This window comes from Pelodiscus sinensis, chromosome 11 (assembly GCF_052426305.1).
Source record: "Pelodiscus sinensis isolate ZL-2025 chromosome 11, ASM5242630v1, whole genome shotgun sequence".
NCBI classification, from domain to species: domain Eukaryota; kingdom Metazoa; phylum Chordata; order Testudines; family Trionychidae; genus Pelodiscus; species Pelodiscus sinensis.
The window spans coordinates 13561982-13582656 of NC_143062.1; the positions used below are offsets into that span (position 1 = coordinate 13561982).

Here is a 20675-nt window from a genome sequence, read left to right on the forward strand (position 1 = left end):
GGGCGGGGTAATAACAAACATCAGCAAAGCAGTAGTTCTGTAGCCCAGGCTGTGGTTCCAGGCAGGCAATAACAAACAGAGGCAAAGCAGCATGGTCTCTCATTCAGGAGAAGCTCAGGCAATTCACCTGTGGTGGCAGAGAGGGAGAGGCTGCCACTCAGCAAGTGGGTGGCAGGGGGGACACAAGCTCACCCACTCCACTGCGTCCCAGCCCAGCGCCCTAACAGCAGCAGAGCGGTCTGCTGCTGGGTCAACTGGGATCCAGCCCACAACACGCTGACCCGGGTACAATTAACTATGGTTGGTGTTCCTTGGGCTACTTCCCTTCTTCCCCTCTGCGCATACCTGGGCATCAGTCTGGTCTCTCCGGGGGATGAGGCTTATCAGGGCCAGCTGGGGTCCAAGTGGTCCAGGCCAGTCCTTGGCCCCTTGCAGATCTAGCAGTCCCGGCCAGTCATCAGGTGCAGGCCAGCACAGGTGTGCAGGCTGGTCCTCCAGGTCAGGTACAGCTGGTGGTCCAGGCCAGCCCTTGGGTGCAGGCCAGCATGGGGTTCAGGGCTGTCCTCAGGGTCAGGCACACCCAGTAGGCCAGACCTCAGCCTCCTGTGCAGGGAGCACCAGGCAGACCTCTGGCTCCTCTAGAGGCTGGGCCCAGACTGAGCTCTCAGGCTGGGCTTTTATAGTCCTGGCCATGCCTCCTGGCTTCCGGACAGGTGACCGGGCAGAGTCAGGCTCTTCCTAAAAGGGTGCCCTGAGGGGCTCCTCCCCCTCCGGGTCCTTGGGCTGCCTCTTTGCCCCACAACACCTAGAATAAAATACATTATTCCAGGTATTGATTGCATAGCAATTATGTAGAGGAAAATTGTCCTATCTCTAATTTATATGCAGCCTGAAGTTGCATAGCTCTTTTTTTCCCCATCCATAGTTAATATGCCTCTGGAATGGGAAACTCCCAATGGAAACACAGGAAGTTGTGTTCAGTGGTGGCACCTTTACTATTTAGTCACTGGTGACAGTATTCCCTAACAAGGCACTAGGAACTTGGAAACTCTCTACTGCTAGAAATACCATCTTTTGGATGGGATATAAAATAAAGATCCCGATGATGTGTGGTAATTAGATCCCATGGCACTTCTAGCAAGCAGTGGTGTAGTGAGGAGGGAGCGGGGGGGAGGAAGGGAGGAGTTGCCCCCGGGTGCCATGCTAGGGGGGCACCAATTTAGTCTTCCTCTGCTCCCCCTGTCATCCCTTGAATTGCCTGCTCCTCCTTCACCTGTCACCACCAGCTAGAACCTCCTCCCCGCCTCTTTGCTCCCAGCCCGACCCTCCTCCATCTCCGCCAGTGGGTTCATGCATGGGGGGCCCAGCCCCAAACTGGAGGGGGTGGGGGAAAACGCGGTATAACTCCCTTCTCCCCCCGCCAGGGTTGGGCTCAGCCGGGGCTGGGTTTGGGGCTCCGCTGTGTGGCGGCGGGGGTGTGCGTGTAAATTTTGCCTTTGCCCCCGGGTGCATAACACCCTCGCTATGCCTCTGCCAGCAAGGGTCATAACCTTGATTTTGCAATCAAATTCTAATTTGGGTAATTATACGTTGCCCTCCTAAATTAACCCTGATGTTTACATTGGATATGTTATTAGTTTTTAATTCCTGGTCTACACAGATGTGTAAGGCTCAAACCGTGAATAGTAAATATTAGATTACACCCAAGAAGATTACACTCAAGAAAATATTAGATTACACCCAATTTAATCAATTTTATGTATCTGCTTTTTATTTCTTAAGTGCTTTGGGAATGCAGGCGAGAAGTTGGTATTAAAATTATTTTATTCATCATGCCATGATTTCTGAGACTGTCAAATGGCTGTCATTGAAATATTCAGATGGCTAATATTAAGATGTTAGGTTTAATAAAACAGCTTATGCTATTCAAATGTTATCTTGACAACTATTGTGAAGTTTGTCCTCATGTATTTAAAACACCTAAAATCACCTCTTTTTTTTCATTTAGTGCCTGCACGCTGTTGCACGAGACCCAAATCAGGCACATGCAAGGTAAGTCTTTTATTTCCTTTGTTTTAGATATTTGTGATACAATTGCATGTATTTGTTACACTGATACTGTTCTAGTTTGTCAGTATATCATTTGAAAGCACCCAGGAATACTGGGATGATGTTTGTCCAGATTAATCCACCCAATTAAAGCTGTGTTTCTAATTTAGTACAGTAAAACCACTACAATGTCCAATGTAGCATCACTTTTTAAATACCCATTGAGAATGCAGACCTTTTTAATACAGAGGTCAGAGATGCGTTTACTTTTGGTTTCATTAATTTAATTGTTTGTGAAATGTGCTGCATTGCCAGATTTGTAGACAGAAGCCTTTTCATTCAGGAAGCAAGCTTATGGGCAGTGGCATGTATGCACCTTCTCACTGGGACAGGGACAATGGGCAGTGGCACTTACATATCCACAGCTGTGGATGTCTCCCCTACAGTCTGCTCCTTTTTTAAATTTTAAGTAGATTAAATCCATGTGGTGTTCATATAGGTCTTCTGTCTCTCTCTCACTTCCTCCTGGTAATGAAGCTTAAAAAACAATGAATAGTCTTGCAGCACCTTAGAGACTAACGAAATAGGTGGATGGTATTGTGAGCTTTCGTTATGTCATCAGGGATTAGTGTTCCTGACAGCCTGTAATCCATCTGTGTGTGGAATGTTGGTGTAAAGAGCTTCTACATCCAAGTGGCCAGGATGGTGTTTTCAGGAAGATTATTGATATTTTGTAGTTTCCTCAGGAAGTCGGTGGTGTCTCGAAGATAGCTACGGGTGCTGGCAGCATAGGGTCTGATGAGAGCGTCAGTATAACCCGATAATCCTGTTGTAAGTGTTCCAGTGCTTCAGATGATGGGTCGTCTAAGATTTCCAGGTTTGTGGATCTTGGGTAGCAGATAGAAAACTCCTGGTCGTGGATTAAGGGGTGTGTTTGTGTAGATTTCACCCTGAGTTGTATCAGGGAGTTTAATGAGCAGTTGTTTTAGGGTGGGGGGGGGGGTTGTATTCTTTAGGGGGATCAGAGGAGAAAAGCCTGTAGAATCTGGTGAGTTGGTGAGTTGTGTGCCTACACTAGTTAATGAGTTCACTCTCTTGTCAGCCAGGGAAAGTCACATAAACTATGTTAGTCAATGACCCCTGTCTCTTAGGCTTAGGGTCAGTAAAGAGCTTTCCCTGGCTGATGGGATTAGAGTTGACAGGGAAGAATCTAAGGTTTTAGAATGATGATCTTTAATCTTCTTTGGTTCACTTAAATTAACTCCACCATTGAAAATCCAAGCTCTCATTAAGCTATCTAGGTAATCAGTGGGCATGTTCCTTTATGTCATTTCCAAGTGCTGCTTAGTATTCTAAAGATAGTGGAAAGTTACACAGGAAAATCAAATGTCTCAGTTTCCCAGTTTTAAATATCTTTTGTATTTTTTCTCTACTTCTAAAAATGGTAGGCCTGTTTCATTAACTGAACAATCTGTGTTCTCCTGTACAAAATTATTGGGAGGAGGTAAAAGGAACACTTTCTTCTAAAATTCTGGCAAAGTGTATCTGGTTATTGAAAGGTGCAGAAGTAACTTTGAATTATTCTGCAGTAGATCTAATTTATCTGGGAGCCCGAGAAGCATAATAAATGGATCTGTTAGTAATTTCACTTTTCTTATATTATTGATTTTAAATACTGAACATTTCCATCAAATATGACTGAAGTGATGGTTCATTTCACATGCAATCTCAGCTGCTATTCAATCCACATGTATAGATATTATTTAAAAAGGTGTCACTGGAATAACAGAGCCATAGAATAGTTATGTCACCAATTGCTGACGCTTGTCTGGATCAGGCCCAAGTGTGGGATTCCTTACTTGAAATAGTTTGTGAAGGACACAATAAAATGGCAGCAATTGCCACATTTTCTTCACTTTATTAATGCAGATTTTTATTAGAAGATCAGACAAGTGAGCTGATTGTACTGCTGCCAGCCTTTTTCATGGCTTCTCTTTATATGTCATTATATCACAGTTGAAGTACAAAACCAAATAAACTAGACTATTACTCACTCTGCAACTCAAGGGGTAATTCATTTTATGCTGCCAATTTGTCTGCAGTGGGTTTAAAGGGAGAAGAAAAATTATAATTAAAATAATAAATATTAGATAGGAAAAATACTTTATTGCTCAAAGGCATTTCCAGTCTTGAGAACTGGATTTTTGAACATTCAGACCACACTGCCAGTGCTTCTCCATAACAACTTGTTTCACATTTCATTTAATAAAATGATGCAGTATCTAAAGCTTAGACCAGTATCCAACAATAGTTGACTAAAGCTAAATGCCACCTTTTAGCTGATTTCTCCCCATTTCTTGTGAAATTTTTGTGTGTTCTACATTTACAGCACACCACAATATTTTCAATAGATCTACTAGCCTGAATGGGTTGATATATTAAGTGTAAATCAAAAGTGAAGAGAAACCTTTACTTGTAAATATATGGTTATTTTTTCATATAATCTTTTAAAATAGGAGTGATATAGCCTTTACAAATTAAATATCCTGATCTGTTGACATGGCTCTAAAAAGAATGAGAATATTAGCTGGCATTTTGAAATTCTAATTTACTTTCAGATATTCATTGTTCTCCAAGTTGAGCCTGGTATCATTATTCACTTTTTGAAGTATGACTTATCTGATTAATGTGGTTTGGAGATTGTGATTATTTTGTGTCATTTGTCTCCTTTTTATCTAGTGTAATACAATTTCAATAAGAGATACCCTTAAACAATTGACTGCAATTTATGTTACTGTGTTACAGAAGCAATAAAACACAAGAGAATGGAAGAGAGATACATTAGGTCTGTCTACTGATATGATCATAAAGCTCATTATTGTCCTCATGACTTGCCTCCACACTATAAGGGTACGTCTAAACTACATGCCTCTGTCGGCAGAGGCATGTAGATTTGTTTGTTCAGCAAAGGCAAATGAAGCCGCGATTTAAATGATCGCGGCTTCATTTACATTTACATGGCTGCCGCGCTGAGCCGACAAACAGCTGATCAGCTGTTTGTCGGCTCGCGCACTAGTCTGGACGTTCCCCCTGTCGACATCAAAGCCCTTTGTCGGCAGCCCCGGTAAACCTCATTCCACGAGGAATAACGGGGCTGCCGACAAAGGGCTTTGATGTCAACAGGGGGAACGTCCAGACTAGCGCACGAGCCAACAAACAGCTGATCAGCTGTTTGTCGGCTCAGCGCGGCAGCCATGTAAATGTAAATGATCATTTAAATCGCGGCTTCATTTGCCTTTGCTGATCTGTCTAATCCACATGCCTCTGCCGACAGAGGCATGTAGTCTAGACACAGCCTAAATGTTTCATGTGACCAGATATATTTTTATAATTAACTTTTTCTGATGTATGCATGTGAAAAAGAATTACATAGTTTCTCTAGAGATGGGGGAGAGGAAGAGGGTTATGCAGGTCCAATGAAGGGCAGGTTGACAGAATACCAAATTAGACACGTTTGGGTAATTAATCTGATGTACCTTAAGCTTTCAAATTCTTTTCTTTGCACTATATACTTCAAAGGAATACAACTGAATGAATTCCAAATTTCTGCTCATAGGAAGCATTTCACAAACTGTCCCCACTCATGGTGGATTAAATGAAAATGGAGTTGACAGGTAAGGAACCTGTTACTGAGGAGCCTGTTAGAGAAGAAACAGGCAACCCAGAAGCAGACGGGGTAAATGGAACTGCTTTATTTCCCGCATACGTTTGTTTACCTGGGACATTCAACACAATGTCAGAGTGACCACAACCTGATGCTAATCACAGCCTTTTATCTATTTTAGTATGTTAATTCACATGCCTATCACTATTTTTCCTAAAACCGTATTTAGTAATCATAGAATCATAGAACACTAGAACTGGAAGGGACCTTGAGAGGGCATCAACTCCAATCCCCTGCCCTCATGGCAGGACCCAGTACCATCTAGACCATCCCTGCTAGATGTCTATCTAATCTGCTCTTAAATATCTCCAGAGATGGAGATTCCACAACCTCCCTAGGCAACTTATTCCAGTGTTTAACCACCCTGACAGTTAGGAAGTTTCTCCTAATGTCCAACCTAAACCTCCCTTGCTGCAGTTTAAGCCCATTGCTTCTTGTCCTATCCTCAGAGGCCAAGGAGAACAATTTTTCTTCCTCCTCCTTGTGACACCCTTTTAGATACCTGAAAACTGCTATCATGTCCCCTCTCAGTCTTCTCCTTTCCAAACTAAACAAGCCCAATTCTTTCAGTCTTCCTTCATAGGTCATGTTTCTAGACCTTTAATCATTCTTATTGCTCTTCTCTGGACCTTCTCCAATTTCTCCACATCTTTCTTGAAATGTGGTGCCCAGAACTGGACACAATACTCCAATTGATGTTAACTCCCATAAAATGAATATTAATAAACAAATAATGAATACAATTATACCCACCTCTAATTATTATTTACACAATTTCTAATTGAATAAACACTTTCTACACTACAAACTTTCTAAATCAACAGGTTACAGAGATTACAGGGAATTTGACCCTGAAGATGTGTTATATAGAGCCAATGAGGATAAGCAAGAGATATAACAAAATAAAGCAACTCCATACTTGTCTGGTTTCTTAGGCTACAAGAATGAAGAGAAAGAACATTTTTATACATCAGAAAGGATAATACTGGTTTTGAACGGACTCTTAATCTATATTCCCAAACTACAAAACAAAACAGAAGGAAAGTGTTTAAAGGGTAATGCTGTGGCTGACCCCTGAACCACTAATGTAGAGCCATTTCAGACCCCTATTAATTTTTACATACTCCAACAGAACCCAGAGTAAGAGAACAGAGACAATAAAAGAAATGTATGAGAGAAGTTTGTATGTCCTCAGGCAGTCTCATCACTGGACAAAACAATCATCTGTGTGTAGTCTTGTGGGGTCCCTGGACAATCGAAATACAAAAGGAGCACTTAAAGACGATAAGGTCATGGCGGAGAAACTAAATGAATCCTTTGCTTCAGTCTTCACGGCTGACGATGTTAGGGAGATTCCCAAACCTGACCCGTTCTTTGTAGGTGACAAATCTGAAGACTTATCACAGATTGAAGTGTCATTAGAGGAGGCTTTGGAATTAATTGATAAACGTAACAGTAACAAGTCACCGGGACCAGATGGCATTCACCCAAGAGTTCTGAAAGAACTCAGATGGGAAATTGTGGAACTATTAATTATGGTTTGTAACCTATCCTTTAAATCAGCTTCTGTACCCAATGACTGGAAGATAGCTAATGTAACGCCAATATTTAAAAAGGGCTCTAGAGGCGATCCCGGCAATTACAGACTGGTAAGTCTAACGTCAGTACCGGGCAAAACAGTTGAAACAATAGTAAAGAATAAAATTGTCACATAGAAGACATATAGAAGAACATAATTTGTTGGGCAAAAGGCAACATGGTTTCTGTAAAGGGAAATCATGTTTTACTAATCTATTAGGGTACGTCTACACTAGCTCGTTAGTTCGAGCTAGGTAAGCAAGTGAGGGCAACCAGAGTTGCAAATTAAGCCCGGTTGCTTTATTTGCAACTCCGGATGCCCTCATTTGCCCACCTAGCTCGAAGTAACGAGCTAGTGTAGACATACCTTTAGAGTTCTTTGAAGGGGTCAACAAACATGTGGACAAGGGGGATCCAGTAAATATAGTATATTTAGATTTCCAGAAAGCCTTTGACAAGGTCCCTCACCAAAGGCTCTTACATGCATTAAGTTGTCATGGGATAAGAGGGACTGAGAACTGGTTAAAAGACAGGAAACAAAGGGTAGGAATAAATAATAAATTTTCAGAATGGAGAGGGGTAACTAGTCGTGTTCCCCAAGGGTCAGCCTTAGGACCAATCCTATTCAACTTATTCATAAATGATCCTGGAGAAAGGGGTAAACAGTGAGGTAGCAAAGTTTGCAGACAATACTAAACTGCTTAAGGTAGTTAAGACCAAAGCAGACTGTGAAGAACTTCAAAAAGATCTCACCAAACTAAGTGATTGGACAACAAAAAGGCAAATGAAATGAATGTGGATAAATGTAAAGTAATGCACATTGGAAAAATAACCCCAACTATACATACAATATGATGGGGGCTAATTTAGCTACAGCTAATCAGGAAAGAGATCTTGGAGTCATCGTGGATAGTTCTTTGAAGACATCCATGCAGTGTGCAGTGGCAGTCGAAAAAGCAAACAGGATGTTAAGAATCATTAAAAAAGGAATAGAGAAGAAGATGGAGAATATCTTATTGTCTTTATATAAATCCATGGTATGCCCACATCTTGAATACTGTGTACAGATGTGGTCGCCTCATCTCAAAAAATATATACTGTCATTAGAAAAGGTTCAGAGAAGGGCAACTAAAATGATTAGGGGTTTGGAACGGGTCCCATATGAAGAGAAATTAAAGAGACTGGGACTTTTCAGCTTGGAAAAGAGGAGACTAAGGGGAGATATGATAGAGGCATGTAAAATCATGAGTGGTGTGGAGGAAGTGAATAAGGAAAAGCTATTTACTTGTTCCCATAATATAAGAACTAGGGGCCCCCAAATGAAACCAATAGGCAGCAGGTTTAAAACAAATAAAAGGAAGTTCTTCACACAGCGCATAGTCAATCTGTGGAACTCCTTGCCTGAGGAGGTTGTGAAGGTATAACATAGTTTAAAAGAGAACTAGATAAATTCATGGAGGTTAAGTCCATTAATGGCTATTAGCCAGTATGGGTAAGGAATGGTGTCCCTAGCCTCTGTGTGTCAGAGGGTGGAGATGGATGGCAGGATAGAGCTCGCTTGATCATTACCTGTTCAATTCACTCCCTCTGGGACACCTGGCATTGGCCACTGTCGGCAGACAGGATACTGGGCTGGATGGACCTTTGGAAAATGGCCTTTAAAAATCATTAATAGATTTTTTTTCAAAGTCTCGTATTTCATGAACACCTCCCCCCAAATCTTGAAATAAAAAGTTTTGGCTTTATTCTTTTCCCCTCTTTTATGGGTGGGAGAATTGGGGGTGACAGGAGAAACAAGAGAGAGTAAAAAAAAGTTAAAAAAAATCAAACTCACATTTTTGTGAAAAAATGAGAAAAACAATTAACATTTTTTATCTAAGTCTAACTGAGGCTTGTCTATACTAGAAAATTATTTCAAAATAAGTTATTTTGAAATAATAATTCCCACAATAACTGTTTTGAAATAAAAGTAAAAAAAACAAATGATCTGGTAGCAATTTATAGACTAACAAAACATAACATGTCCACATTACGAGGCAGCATCGAAATAGCAGAGAATTAATTTGAAATAGCACATCTACACTGATTGGAGCCTGCATTGCATTTAAAACCAGTGGAAGCACACTCCAGGGAGGGCACCAGGAAAGCAAACACTTCCTATAGCTGCTTCCTGAGGCTACCCAAGACACGTGCTTAAAGGGACTCCTTTCTGCAGCCGCATCTCATATACCACTTTTCCACTGCCTGTCCTCTCATGGGACACCAAACTCACACCGTGTGCTTTGGTTGCCCTTGCGGATGCCACAACACTCATTACATGGAGCCAGAGCTGCTGCAGAGCAGTGCCAGGCTCACGGGCCTTGTATTGTGCTTCATAGCACAGTTAATCCACACTGCCCACATGCTGATTCAGGACCAAGACAAGGAGCCCGGACCAAGGGACCTCTTCATCCAGGCCCTGGCTTTCCTCATGCAGCAAATGATCCTCCATCCCCTGCACACCGGGGATCGCCGCTTCTGGCAGAGAGAGACCAGTTCTGACTTGTGGGACCTCATTGTCCTGCAACGATGGGATGACCAGCCATGGCTCCAGAACTTCTGCCTGCAGAAGGCCACCTTCTTGGAGCCTTGACCTCCCCTGCCCTCAGATGACAGGAAACCTGACTGTGACCTGCCATCCCCCTGCATAAGTGCATTGCCATCTCCCTCTGGAAGCTCACCATGCTAGACATCTACCGCTCCATAGGGAACCAGTTCAGCATGGGGAAATCCACAGTTGGGGCTGTGCTCATGCAGGTAGTGAAGGCCATCAACACCATTCTCCTGCAGAGGGTCATCACCTTGGGGAACTTTGACCCTATCATCGCTGGCTTTGCCAATATCGGCTTCCCCAACTGCAAGAGGGCCACAGACGGCACCCACATCTCTATCCTGGCTCCTGACCATCATGCCTCGGACTATATAAACAGAAAGGGGTACTTTCTGATGGTGCTACAGGCCCTCATGGACCACAAGGGATGATTCATGCACATTTATGTCAGGTGGTCGGGGAATGTGCACAGTGCCCGCATATTCTAGAACTCAAGCCTGTTCCAGAGGATGCACACCGGCACTAGTTCCCTGACTGCACCATCAGGGTTAGGGAGGTGGACATGCATCCCCATGTGCATCCTGGGCAACACAGTGTGCCCCTTGCTCCCCTGGCTAGTTTCCTTGCTAGTTTCCCCCCTTCTCCTCTTTCTCCTCCTCAATCCTGCCCTCACAGGGGCTGATGCTAGAGTCAACAATGATGGAGGGGGCAGCCCCCTTCCCAGGATGGTATCCAGCAGCTCATAGCAGCGGCAGGTATGAGGTGCCGCCTCAGAGTGGGAACTTAGCTCACTGGCCTTGGTGTAGGACTGCTGGAGTTCTTTAATTTTCATTCAGATCTGGTCCAGGGTCCTGGTGTGACTTTTGTCCACAAGGCTAGCAGCCATCCAGCCATACTCATCAGCATTGCGCCTCATGGTGCGGAGATCCTGGATGTTGGTCTCCTCCCCCAGACCTCGATGAGATCCAGGATACCCGGCCAGGGGCATTGGAAGGAGCACAGGGGTTGCTCATGGCTCCTCCAATGAGTACTGTGTGGCACAGGGCTATCAGGGCTCGTGTGGTTCCACAAGCCCTTTCCCTTTTGCCTGCAACTTTAAAGTCTGCAGCAGAAGGGGAGCAGTGGAGTTGTCAGATAGGTGGTGAGAGCAACCACAAGGGCAGCTGTAAGAGGCCTCTGGAGGCCAATTGTTTTGAAACAGCCATAGCTGGGCATCCACATCCACACTATTTCGAAATTACAATTTTGAAACAAGCGTTATTCTTCATGACAAGCAGGAGTTAGTACTTTGAAATAACCAGCCTGTTATTTCAAACTAATGGGCTTGGTAGTGTGGACACTCTGCTTGGCCCGAGTGCAGACTAGGCCTGGGTGAAAATGGTACCTGAAGTTGTTTATCCCTAGAAATGGCATCATTATAGCTTAGACTTGAGCAAAATGAAAATCTGTTATTGATAGCAAAACAAATTACAATGGGAAGCTCGTGGGATACTTCTCCCTAGGTTTTTTTTAACACCAATACAGTTCTCTGTTTAGAGGAAAATGGGTAGAATCTGGGGACTCCAAGTTGGAACCCCTCTTTGCCCATCAGGAAATGATGATTCATCCATCAGCAGAAAGACTGGGGGCGGGGGAAGAGATAAGAAATCTCATATTCAGGCACCAGTCCCTAACTGCTTTCACCTCAGAGCTTCATGTTATCATTTTAAGAGCCTAAGAGAAGGGAAGCTCTGGAATAGCAAGGCTTCTCCCATTCCCAGGACAAGCAGCCTGTCCTTTGATTTTAGCAGCTGGAGTGGAGAGGAACTTTCTCTTGGTTTAACTTCTGAAACCCACAACAGAATAAGATACATTTTTATATATATTTGACCACAGTGTTCTGGACCACACAATGGAAAGTATAATTGGCATCATAAGCGTATTTTTACTTTCCTCTGTAAAAGAAAAGCACCTCCATAATGGCACAAGATCTTGAAAATATACCTTATCTCTTGCATATTTCGGTGATACACATCAAAATGGATAGCAAAGTCTACAAAATTTGCAAGTCAAACTCTTTACATAGACACTTGGGGTGACTTGTCTCTTTTCCCACATATAATATGCATGCATGTATTTTTTTGAAAGATTTATCAAATTCTCAGTTGGTGTTCACCATCATAACTCCATGGACTTTCATGGCATTTTATAGCAACTGAAGATTTAATTCTGTATTTATAGAAAATATTTAGATCTAAAATAAAGCATTCCAGGTTAGCTAACTAGCTACCTATCTACACCCAGCAAAAGTGCATTCTTCCATTACTATTAAAAAAAATGAAGTCTGAAATGCCATCCTATTATTGTATAATGTATTTTTTGAGAGAAACTTTTTAAAGGTGAGCAGGTAACAGTAATTAAATTAGAAATCTAGGACGTTTAATTGATCTTCATTCTGAGTAAAACTTGGAACAGTATATTCAGAATTAGTTATGACCTCTGTCAAAAGTGTTTTCATCCATAAATTTTAAAAAAATTGTTTGTGTGACTTGATTTTGGCTCAAAGATGACTGGTAACTGTAATACAAAATTGCTGGTGTTATGTTTAGTGTTTTTTGTAAAGAAATTTGAATGTGTGTATATAGGTAAAGACTGTTATTGGAGGTAGTGAAAGAGGCAGTCGAGAGCATAACAGAACATGACACAGGTTTTGATCAGAATTCCTGTATTTCATTATCCTATATTGGTGAAATAGCTGAATGGCCCACTGCAGAATTACTATAATTTTTTTATTGCAAAAAGGCCCCGTGTGAAAGAATTAAGGCAAATATTCTGGGCCATATGCTCCCACCCATCCCGTTTTCCACTCCCCCTGCCCCCTGCTAACAGAGTGCAGAGGGGACCTTAATTTTCCCCAACGGTATAAAGCAAGGGTGAGGGAGATACATTGTTCACCATTTGTTCATGTGGTGGGTACCACCCTTTCCCAACAGCAGAAGTGTCATTTTCTTCTTTGGTTTCACCACACAGTGCAATTGCACTCCACACGGCTGAGAGATATGGGCAGTCTGAAGGGAAGAGCTGTTCCATGCAGCATAATCTTCTGTTATTTGGGAACTTGTATGGCTACATTCAGTTTGAAGACAGGTTAACCTATTTATAAAAACAATAGTATTTATCTCTATCTTAAATTTAGCTGTTTGATCGCGTTCTGCTTTTTGAAAAGACTTGAGAGAACTTTACCTCATGCTTCAGCAAGACGGGGAGTATAATTATAATCTATAATTAAACCCAAGATCCCAGTTATATATTCTTGAGATATTCACTGTCTACAAATATTCTTGAGAAGTAAGTTCTTTGCGTGAATATGAACAAAGGAATATTGTGAAATAAATAGTGTGAAAATGAATTCTATTTCTCTTCAAATGACTGTTCATCAAATGACTGTTCATGCATATGTATTTGGTATTATTCATCTGGACCCTTAGCCTACATGTGACTATTAGTTGGCTCAATTGTCACATTTTTGGCTTCATACATGATAGGCCTTGTCTACACCAGGCCTATAATATGTCAGAGGCCAAATCCCAGTGTGGTTGCACGGAAGCAAGCTGCTAGTACAGACAGGCAGAATTGTCAGAATGCAGGATTTGCACCAGTGAGGTGTGACTTTTCTTGAAACTAGGGCAATGGTTCTCAAACTTTTTGGCCCATGTCTCACCCTGCTCAATGCAGACCTTTCTGTGGACCACCAGCCAAGATGACAAACTGGGTGCAGGAGTAGTTAGGGTGTGGGGTCTGGCTGGGAGGTAGAATGCAGGAGTGGGCTGAGGGTGGGGGTGGTTTGGCTAGGAAGTAGGATGCAGGAGTGGGCACAGGGTGGGTGGGATCTCGGTGGAAGGGAGGGAACAGGAGTGGAGTGGGGGCGTAAGGTTCAGGAGTGGTCTGAAGGTAGACGGTTTGGGAGGCAGGGAGAGTACAGGAGCAGAGTAGAGGTGCAGGGTCTCAGAAGGAGGCAGTGCATCAGGGGGATGGGAATGCAGAGCAGAATGGGGGACACTTACATGGCTCGGTGCCTTGCACTGCTCCAAGACACTGCCCCCCACACTGCTTCTATTGACTGTGATACCAGCCAATGGGCACAGCAGGGAAAGCCTTCAGGCGAGCGGTTTCCAGAGATTCCATTTCCCCAGCCGGGGGCTAGAAGGGGAATGGCCACTTCCTTACCCTGAAAATGGGATCCAGCCCATGAAGCTCCTCCCCACCACACTGGGAAGCCAGGACTGGCGCCTCAACCTCGGTGGGGGGGAGGGGAGGACTGTGGGGCTGAAGCGCCAGTGCAGGCTCCCTGCTATGGGAGCTCCAAGCCTGCAGCCCATCTGCAAGATGGTCGCAGACCAGTAGAGGTCCATGGACCACACTTTGAGAACCACTGAACTAGAGTTAACAGCGTTGTCCATGTCTTATAGCATATTTATCTGGCTCCCCCTGTTTCCGTCAGCAAAACTATACTGATGGCTGTGAACAGAGTAAATTCCAGGATACACAAGGCTTATTAGTGTATCTTCTCTGGTTTCATATTCAGTTTTTCCCCTTGCTGAACTATAAGGGTATGTCTACACAGCAGGGTTAAAGGTGAGTTAAGCTACGCAACTTCAGCTACGTCGATTGCATAGCTTAAGTTGAAATAGCTTAATTCGACTTTTGGCACTGTCTACACAGCAGGAAGTCGAAGGAAGAACACTGTTCCTTTAACTTCACTTACTCCTCGTCCTCCAGCACAACATTATTTCAAAATAAAGACTTGTAGTATAGACATGCTCTATGTTATTTTGTAATAATGTCAGTATTCCAAAACAACACTGCTGCGTAGACATGCCCAACAGTATAACTAATTTAACGCCCATAAAGTCTTTGGTTATTGTTACTGCTCTAGGATGAGTATAAAGCTATCTTTTCAATGTACTAATCTCTACTGTATACACACTGGGGAGGCTGAACATACAATTTAATTCAAACAATAACTTGACAGTTATCACTGTAAGTATTTAATAGGGAGCTGTTCAGAAATGTCGTATTACGATGTCATAACAATTAGTCATAGGGATGTTACAAAATGACTGTTAACTGGTTTACTCTTTACTGGCAGTAAATAAATGTGTTTGTTTAAAACTACTAAGAGCCACACTTAACTGACTAGGACTGTTCTGCAATTGGCTCCCTTGCCATAGAATATGAACATGGTTTTTAGCTGTGAATAAAATACCTATTTTTACCATGATGGCAGTGTCTTATCAAAATGTGAAAAAAGCCTTCTAAACGTTGCATTCTGCAAATAAGACTAGTTGTGTACACTGGATAGCTCAAATTCAGATGTGATGGGGTTCTCTTGGATTGTATTTCACATTTGGTTAGTTGGGACTAGATTGGTAGACGTCATCTGCCCAGAATAAAGGGCAGCATGTTTTTTGTGCTGACCCTGGAGTTGACTGGAGGGAGCTGACTGATACCTTCTTTCTCCACTGCTCCAAGGTGCAAATAGATTATGTTGGGTCTAACTCAGCACAATACATGTTCCCTGATATGCTGGTGTAGCAATTTGTGTGGATGTTTGCAAGTGTGTGCCGGGTTCTTCAGCCCTTGCAGCTACTGCAGAGTTGGCTGCTCTCCTAGTGCTGAAAGTTATTGTTCAATCAGGCCACAGTCTGGCCTTGGTTAGGATGCCACACAGGCACCAAAGCTCTTATGCAAAGCTATCACTGAATTAAAATCAGACTCTTAGTGTCATCATCACAGGTCTCGCACATGGTTTGCAGCAGTAGCCATGCTCCAACTCTCCAGCTGGTGGGCCTGCTCATGCTTGCTTGCTTACCTGGAAATCATGAAGTCCAAGTCTATTTTGAGGCTCCACCTCTGAGGTGCTATTGGCAGACTCTTGGAGCAGCTTAATTAAGCTAGCTGCAGGAACAAGAAGCTGCCTGAACAATTGTGGCTACAATCTGTTCTGGATATAGTATGCCTTGTGCGTCCAGGCTGTGGCTTTCTGGCATTCTGACCTAGGATAACTCCCAGCATGTGATTTGTGGTTCTGATCTCCAGGTTGTCTCTTGTATTTGACCACCAGATATCTTGACCCAGTTGACTTGTGTTTGCTGTCTTTTACTGTTGGCTCTGGCTCCAGTTATTAGGTTTGGCCACTCACAACTTAGCTCTGACACTTGATTTCATAAAGTGAAACTAGTTTGGTTTTCAACTAGAATCTTCTGCTTTTCACCAGAGAGAGAGAGAGAGAGAAGGAGAGAGGGAGAGAGAGGATTCTCACTCTAAAATTGTGCTTTGTAGGCAACAAGCCACTTTTTCTCCTGAGCTAGAGTGGCAGGTATAAATGTAACGGATAGCTGGAAAGTTTGGACAAGACAAAATTGCCATGATGATGATTGTGCAGTAGCTGCTGTGTTGCTGCTCGTTGCCTGTGAAGATCATGCACGTCCACTGCTGGTGTTACCACTGTTACAGTTTTGAGGTAACTGCACTTCTGGCCTCTCTGTGATCACTATAGGGATGGCCCTTTAGGTCTCATGTCTCCAGCTGCTACCTCTCTACAGACAGGTCCCTCTCCCTCCAGACTGGGGATTTAGGTTTGTGCTCCCCATGCAAATCACTGTGATTATCCCAGTCGGTCTGATCTTATCTCAGCTTTGCCCTCTTTCTCCAGGGACAGTGACTGTGGATTTACCAGCGACCTGGCAGCCTGCATAAACCAAAGCATGTTTAATTCAGAAGAAAATGTATTATAGCCAAAATGTCATGTAACAGTGAAAGGTCTAAATGTATTTTAACTTACCAGAAGTCACCCATCTTCCACTTGGCTATCTGGTACATTCAATGTCCTCTAACACTTCCAGCAGAGTTGGCTATTTTGGTAAAAGGTTCATGTCAGTTTGCAGATCAAGAATTCTCTTAATCCATTTAAGATCAGTCTTTAGAGTAAAAGCCAGCCTCTGTTCCCATGACCTCAGGGACCGTTTATTTGGTTTGACATAATATATGCAAAAATCCCCAAGGAACGGTACCTTTTTGCCCTCCCCCACTCCAGCCAAATGGGCTGGTGAAATGTACAAGAGGCTGCCTACACCTGTCATATTTCAGGGCCATCCCTTTCAATAGTTCTGGCAAGTGATTCTATCCTGTCCTACATTCTCCCTGACTTCTGCTCTCCCCTTCCTCCCCCCACCACTTCTATAGGCTATTAGAAAATCAGAAGGACACCAGTAACAGGCACTTTTTTCTCCTCCCAATCTGCAAAAATCCTGCTGTGTAAAGTTACCTGACTGTTCTCTAAATCTCCTGCAGGCCCAAACTATGGAAACAGGTGTTCTCCTTTAACAATCTGATCCCATTATCTAACTAATAATAGAAACACTTACATTTAAAGTGGTTTCCTTTCTTTTGTTGCTGCTATATTAGAATGCTATCTGAGGTTTCTGCCTGTGAGATGAAAGCTTACATTTTTGAAGCATAGTTTTTCTTTTAAATGACTTTCTGAGCTTCTCCACACATGACTTTGCACACACAGGATGCTCTCCTACTGTTTGAATGTGCCCTAACACAATTCCAGTTGTTCATGGTTTGCATTAGGTACAATATTTACTTAACTACAAAAATATTGAGGGAAATAGGTTAGTGCTGTAGTAGATTTGACAGGGACACAAATGTGAGGAATGAGATAATGAAGTCTTCAGCACCTCTGTACAAGTAGCTCATACCATGTCTTGTATGTTTTTTTAAAAAAATGTAAGTACTTTATTTGATGACAAAATATGTGTGTTTCATATGATACACTTTGAACTTGATGCTTGTTCATTATTATGCAGTAAGTTAGTACACTTCAGTTATTTAAATGCTGGTCTCTGTCCATTTGTCCCTGTTGTGCCTATGCTACATTTCTTTAGAATCCTGGAAAGGCATCTAGGCACTGATCAATGGGTGCTATAACTGAGAATTGCCATGCATGAAACTTCAGTTAAAACCGATATCTTTTAATTATGAATTCTGTATCTTAGCTGTTATGTAATTTTGGTCATAAAAACACTTAGCACTGAAACCTGGAACAAACATTCTCAGCTTGGGGAAGAAAATATTCCTGTTTTACAAAATTCTGATAGCTATGGATACATTTTCAAATCTGTTTTAGTGTGTATGGAATTCTCATACAGCTTAAGAGTGAAGAGCAGAAATTTTGGCTATTGGTTATTCCATAATATGTGTGGACTGGCATCGATACATTTATTTTAAAAGATAAAGAGCAAGTTCAGAGAAAAAATTAAGCTGAAGTAATTTACATCTTCATCATCAATTACTATCTACTCATATGTAACTTATTGTGCCTTACACTGTTCTACAGGATTTGACCCACTGAGTCTAATAAAGTGAAATTTAGATTGAAGGATGCATGAAGTGGATGTACTAGTAAGAAGAACAACTAACTGCAGTCTTTAAATAGGTGTAAACTAAAAGAACCGCCCACCCTCCACACACATTTTATTTTGTTATCATTTAACATCACTGCTTTTAAATGCATGATAGTTTCAGTTCTAAAAGCACTGTAAAACATTTTGACCAACATGCTCCTGATTTCAAGACTCCTGACTTTGTACTCAGGCAGCTGATTCATCTTTGCCTCTGTCTTTTGGGAAGATCCTAGCTTTATGTTAGAACTGACTTAGATGTGATTTTTGGCTCTCCTACTAGTGCATCATTCCAAGGTCAAGGAATGATGAATTATCTGTGGAGCCAAGAACTGCATCTGGAGAACAAAGGTATAGGACTTGACAATGACATTTTGCTTTGGATCAGTAGACTCATGTTACTTTTGCAGATGCTTTATCGGTTTATGGACAAGGAATATAAATACATACATGAACAATAAAAATAGGTGATATCTTTGTAACACTAACAGTATTTGATTTATGTTAATGTTATGCTAACGTTGCAGAAGCCTTTTTTCTTCCTTTAAAATGCTATCAGGCTTCTTCTCCATATACTAAATAAAAATAAAAATCAGGACTTCAAATCACAGTAATTTGAGTCACTCTAATATGCAATACATTTTTGCTTTTAGTGCAAAATCTTGGGTAATTTAGTGTGCATTATTTTCTCAAGATAGTGTATAAAGGTACCTTAATTACAGTAATTAACTTTGCATTTGGAATAGCAGGTACTAACCACTCAGTGTGGGATCATATTTAAACCTTTGTTATTTGTCTTTGATGAAATGTCAGTGCAGGTAAAGCTATTCTCAGGCAACTTCAACTGAGATGTACTTTTCTGTATGGAAAGCTTCAGGTATGCAGATAGACAAGAAAACCCTTTGCTCCTTTTCAGTTGACATTTTTAAAAAAGCTGTCACTTTTCTGTAATTCCCATCCTCTGTGACATATGAGTGACCAGTTTCTTTAGAAGGTCATCATATCATGAACATTGAAACATGAACTTCATAGCATTTAAATTAACATAGGCTTTCTTTTCTTTCAATATTCACTACACTTCAAAGTGTGCAAAAGAAATGGAAATAGCAGTCTAATTTTAAAAAGCACCTAAGTCACTTAAAGAGCACATGCTTTACTGGAAAACTGTGTTGTGTAAGTCATTTAGACTCATGTTTTGAAAGTATTTAGGTGAATAACCCCTAGGAATTCCAGTGGAAGTTAGACACTTAATTACCTTAAAAAATCTGGGCCTCAGACAATGGGACACTTAGGAAAATGTCACCCAATTTTAGTCTAAAGAAGCCTTTCAGATTTTCACATGCAATTAAGAATTCCAATGGTAGCATTTATTGTGCTAGGCTCTTCACCCATTATTAATAACCGAGTTTTTTCCCCACTCCCACACGCAATAGTTTTCTACTTTTATACCTTGGTTATAGACAGTGTTCTTTAGTTAGAATAAATGCATTTTAAACTTCCCTTTCTAGGCAGTCCTAGTGAAGTGGCTTGGGAGAGCTAGTCCGATAGATTCAAGTTTGAGGCATTGTGGGGAAGTTTGCCTTTCTCCTGCCTGTGTTATACTTTGTTCTGTGGAAAGAGGACTTGACTTCCACAATTAAAGCTGAAAGTGTAGTAACTACACTTGGTATTCCAAAAAATTCTGGGTAACATTAATTTTCAGAAGTTTCAGAGCGGTATCCGTGTTGGTATGTTAACTGAAATAAAATTAAAAACAGTAAATAATCCTGTAGCACCTTAGAGACTAACAAAAAATGTAGATGGTATCATGAGCTTCTTCAGATTATGGAGTTAAGGTGTGCAGGGTACAAATAAATAACAAAAGAGATGGGGAGGGAAAGAGAAGAGGAAAAAAATAGGGAAAAATATTATCAATTAGAGTGTCCATGTTAAATGAGGCTAATAGAATATGCTCTAAGTATTCTAAGTATCTGTTGCTTAGCTTTTTAAGGTTAAGCATTAGGGTGTGGAATATAGCAGCCCTTCCCGTTAAAGTCTTTGTTTAAACCTCTGTTCACGGTGTCAAACTTATAAGTGAAACAAAGTTCTGCAGCTTTTAGAGACTATTATTAAACATCTTCGAATCCGTATCAAAAATGTCAATTTCAGCTGTAAGATTGAGGGGGAAGTGGATGCCGTTATTTTCTGTGTAAATTAGCCTATTCCAGGGAGACAACACCCATTTTGCAGTGGATTATCAAGGTATTTGCGGCACAGCAGTAGAACTCTGGGTAGTAGGATTTTTGGT

General features: G+C 41.8%; 1 protein-coding gene across 18 annotated transcripts in view; it reads left to right on the forward strand.

Annotated features, from left to right (window-relative positions):
* The window catches only part of LOC102448489 (plasma membrane calcium-transporting ATPase 2), an 857866-nt gene that overhangs the window by 251122 nt on the left and 586069 nt on the right, over positions 1–20675 (forward strand). For all 18 annotated transcript variants that reach the window (XR_012906525.2, XR_012906526.2, XM_075939331.2 and 15 more), the window contains one exon: positions 2009–2052. The gene's annotated coding sequence lies outside the window, so the exon portion shown is untranslated. The remainder of the gene's footprint in view (positions 1–2008; positions 2053–20675) is intronic.